At 37.1% G+C, this 4,913-nt stretch overlaps 1 pseudogene; it reads left to right on the top strand.

The window, feature by feature from the left end:
* Positions 1 to 415: 415 nt before the first annotated feature.
* Positions 416 to 2,142, top strand: LOC111159235 (annotated as a pseudogene).
* Positions 2,143 to 4,913: the final 2,771 nt, after the last annotated feature.

Here is a 4,913-nt window from a genome sequence, read left to right as displayed (position 1 = left end):
TTTATTTATTTATCTGACAGACAGAGATCACAAGTAGGCAGAGACGCAGGCAGAGAGAGAGGAAGGGAAGCAGGCTCCCTGCTGAGCAGAGAGCCCAATGCTGGGCTCGATCCCAGGATCCTGGGATCAAGACCTGAGCCGAAGGCAGAGGCTTTAACCCACTGAGCCACCCAGACGCCCCGGATTTGTTTATAATCAAGGTGTGAAAAAGACATTTTTAAATATAATACAAAATACAGAAGCTTTAGAAGAAAATATTGGCAATATTGATTTTTTAAAAATAATAGAAAAAATCATGATGGGAAGTGGGGGTGCGACTGGCCAAATAGGGCAGCTGGCTCAGGAACTGCCTCATGCAGCCTGATGGGTGTCCCTGCTGCAGTGCTTGGGCTGGCCTGAAGGCCAGTGATGGTCCATGGGTGCCCCTGAGGAGCCGCTGCTGCCAGTGACCCACACTATGGAAAAAAAAAAAAACCCATTGTCACCTGTATTGTAGATCAGAGCTGACTCACCTCTATTTATCCAATACTTTTCCAGCAGCTTCCAAGAGAACAGATGGAATGGAGAAGGTACCTTGGCTGGGCTTCAAAAGATGATTCACCTAGAATCTAACTTTGTTCAATTCAAGGAGAAACTGCTGCTCCAGGAAGGAAACAAAGTCCCTCTTACTTTCCCCTTTCTTCATATTTATTTGATGGAATGCTGTGATACTGGTGTGTAAAGCTACAATAAAAGATGACCTCAACAAGTGGCAGAAGGTTGTGAAAGACCAAAGCTCTGTGGACTGGTTAATAGTGGTGGCTGAAAACTGAATGGGAAGAAATCAGAGAGAGAGACAAACCATGAGAGACTCTTGACTCCAGGAAACAAACTAAGAGTTGCGGAAAGGGGAGGTGGGTGGGGGGAAGGGGTAACTGGGTGATGGGCATTAAGGAAGACCTCACATGATCTGATGAGCACGGGGTGTTATATGCAGCTGATGAATCATTGAACTGTACATCAAAAACTGGAGATGTACTATATGTTGGTTAATTGGATTTAAATAAAATTTTAAAAAAGAAAATGGTGCAAGAAAAAAAAAGATTTTCAAAAAACAAACCAACATCCTTTCCTGAACTTCTATTGTGGACAAAATAAGAAACAATTTTTGTAATAAACAAAGTGACCAGTGTGTCATGCTCTCCAACCCCTTAAAGAACTCTTCTTGAACTCAGGAATCCTTGGAATATCTCCTTTACCAAACTCAGGACATTGTTTCCTATGTCTTTTAACAAAAACCTAGGCAAGTTTGAGGATGACTTGAGAACTTTGAGGGAGAGGAGGACTGAGCCAGGCTGGAGCTTTTGTGAGTATTTCATGGTTTGGGAGGAACTTGCCTTTGTATTTGATATGCTGCAGCAATTTGAAGATGCCCTGGTACAATATAATGAACTGGATGCCTTCTTTTCTCAGTATGTTGTCAGCTTTGGTTCTGGGGATGGTGCCAACTGGTTCACTCTTTCTGTCAGCCAGTGAAAAGCTGGAATGGATTGATCCTCCAAAAACCTGTAGACATGTGAAAGTTTGAATTGACATAGAGGCAAGAAATCACTCTGTTAGATCTGTGCATTTACTTGTTTTCTCGCCAGTGCACCTTGTTCCTCTTCCCGTAGAGCCTGTGGGAGGTGGCTCAGCATGCCCTAGAGCTGCTGCACAACTATGTGTAGGAACTGATGCTCTTAGAAGTCTGTTCCACATGGTGCTCTGGACTGCTGTCTTGGAGATACTTCAGAGGATAGAAGGTTGTTGTGACTGGGCAGAGATAGACTCAAACTTTGCCCACACTGTGGATTTATAGAGCTATGCTACCAGAAACTAAAGTCCTTGGGCTATTTGTGTGGACTTGTGTCAGAAAAAGGACCTAACTCAGAGGACCTTAAAAGGGTAGTTGATCTTTTGGCAGTTTTGGGAGTTGAGTGACCTGAAACAGCCAACATAGCTCAGAGTCATTATGAGAAACCCAAAGAAACATTTTCATCAGCAGAAGCTTTTGAAAAACACTACTCTGATTGGTCCCATGCTGCCATCAAAATACTCTCTAGCATCAGGAAGATCCTGCCTGTTAATTTCATTGGCAAGGATCCTGCAGACTTTTACATGTAATTGATTTTGAACTTTTCTTTGAGTTTCAAACACTTCATACATGTAGTAAAAGAAGTCTTGTTATGCATGGGATCAATATGAAGTGTAAATAAATTTGTAGAAGGAAAATGTAGAATCTGTCAACCAATCATCATCAGTTTTTTTTTTTTTTGAATTTCTTCTGAAAACTAGATGGAGAGATTTTCACCTTGCTACCCTTAATCCTTGTTATTGATCATCGTGTTTCTTTAATTAAATTAAGGTAATGTACCTCTGTTATATATGCAGGTGGTGTATATATGTAGGTGGTATATATAATATATATGATATATAGTATTGTAATTTTATTTAATTAAAGAATTATGAGGAAATAAAGAATCTATAACTAGAGGCATAAATTCAGATCCAGATTCTTTTTTTGGGGGGGTGATCCAGTTCTTAAATACTTTGTGATATAACATTTTCTCTAGTTTGTATCAGTTGCTTCTTGTGCAGATTGAAAACCTTGAGGTCAGTGATGTGAAGTACCTGCAGTATCTATGAGAGAGGGATGCTCTAAGACTGACTGAGAGATAATGTGGACAAGTACTGCAAATGTTGCCAGTCTAGCTCCAGTTTTGGAGTTGGGTTCCAGAGAAAAACTCAGAACTTACATAATTCTCCTGTGTTTGATAGAATCAGCATATCAAAGAGAAGAAACCCCAGCTGGCAGTGCAATTGCTATTTCAAAGCCCTGGAAAAGGATATAAATTACAAGAGGAAAGATATTTACATTTTTTTCAAATGTGTGTTTGAAATGTTAGCTTGAAATCTATAATTAAAAAAGTAATTTTATTGGATGAGACAAAAAATTCATGGCAAAACCACTAAAAAAAAAGACCTTTGGCCTACCATATTGTTTTTCATAGTGGCTGCATCAATTTGCATTCTTACCAACAGTATAGAAGGCTCCCCTTTTCTCCACATCATTGTTCACACTTGTTCTCCTTTTATATTTAATTTAATTTATTTTATATCATTTTACTTTATTTTTGATAATAGTCATCCTAAAGGGTGGGAGATGATACCTCATTGTGGTTTTGATTTGCACTTCCCTTATGATTAGTGATATTAAGACCATTTTCATATACCTGTTTGCCATTTGTATGTCTTCTTTTGAGAAATATCTACTCGAGTCTTTGCCCATTTTTTGCCTTTTTACTTTGTTGATAATTTTCTTTGCTGCTAGAGGCTTTTTAGTTTGATGTAATGCCACTTGCTTATTTTTGCTTTTTTTTTTTTTTTTTTTTTTTTTTTTTTAAAATTTTATTTATTTATTTGACAGAGAGATCACAAGCAGGCAGAGAGGCAGGCAGAGAGAGAGGAGGAAGCAGGCTCCCCTAGAGAGCAGAGAGCCCGATGCGGGGCTCGATCCCAGGACTCTGAGATCATGACCTGAGCCGAAGGCAGCGGCTTAACCCACTGAGCCACCCAGGCGCCCCACTTATTTTTGCTTTTGTTGCCAAAATCTTACCATCTATGTTTCCAGGAGTTTTATGTTTTCAGGTTCTTTTAAGTCTTTAATCCATTTTCATTAATTTTTATGTATGGTGTAAGAAAGTGGTCCATTTTCATTCTTTTGTATGTGGCTGTCCAGTTTTCCCAACACTGTTTATTGGAGATACTGTACTTTCTCCACTATATATTCTTGGGTCTTTTGTCATAAATTAATTGAAAATACATCTATGGATTTATTTCTGGTTCCACAGTCTGTTTCATTGATTTGTATGTCTTCTTTTGATGCCAATACCATACTGTTTGGATTACTGAAGCTTTTTAATACAGTTTGAAATCAGGGATCATGATGCCATCAGTTTTTTCTTCTTTCTCAAGATTACTTTGGTTATTTGGGGACTTTTGTGGTTCTCTGCAAATTTTAGGGTTACTTGTTCTATTTCTACAAAAAAAATGTCTTTGGAATTTGGGTAAGAATTGCATTGCATCTGTAGACTGTTTTGGGTACCTTGGCTATTTTAACAATATTAATTCTACCAATCCATGAGCATGGAATATCTTTTCATTTGCTTGTGTCATCTTCAATTTCTTTCATCAGTGTCTTTATAGTTTTGACTATACAAGCATTTTATCACCTTGGTTAAATTTATTTCTGGGTATTTTACTCTTTTTGATACAACTGTAAGTGGGATTGTTTTCTTAATTTCTCTTTGTGATCGTTTATTAGTATATAGAAATACAAAAAATTTTTGTATTTTGATTTTATATCCTGCAACTTTACTGAATTCATATATTAGTTCTAACAATTTTTTGGTTGAGTCTTTAGGGCTTCCTATATATATTATGTCATCTGTAAATAGTGATAGTTCTACTACCTACTTTCTAATTTGGTTGCCATTTATTTCTTTTTCTTGCCTAATTGCTCTAGCTAGAATTTCCAATACTGTGTTAAATAAAAATAATGAGACTGGGAATTCTTGCTTTGTTCCTGATCTTACAGGAAAATCGTTCAGCTTTTCACCATTTTTTAAAAAATTTCCTCTTAAAACTGCTTTTGTTGCACTCTACAGATTTTGGTATGTTGTGTTTTCATTTTTGCTTATCCCAAGATATTTTTTGATTTCCTTTTTTGATTTATTTTTGATGCAACTCTTGTTCAAGGGTTTATTGTTAGATTTTCCATACATGTGATTTTTTTTCTTTTCTCCTTTAGTTATTGAATTCAGTTTCATTCTATTGTGGCTGGAAAGATACTAGGAGTGATTTTACTGATTTAAAATTGTTGACTTGTTTTATGG

This window comes from Enhydra lutris, unplaced genomic scaffold (genome assembly GCF_002288905.1).
Source record: "Enhydra lutris kenyoni isolate GAN:26980312 unplaced genomic scaffold, ASM228890v2 scaffoldscaffold67, whole genome shotgun sequence".
In the NCBI taxonomy this organism is placed as follows: Eukaryota; Metazoa; Chordata; class Mammalia; order Carnivora; family Mustelidae; genus Enhydra; species Enhydra lutris.
This window is presented reverse-complemented; position numbering and strand designations above follow the sequence as displayed.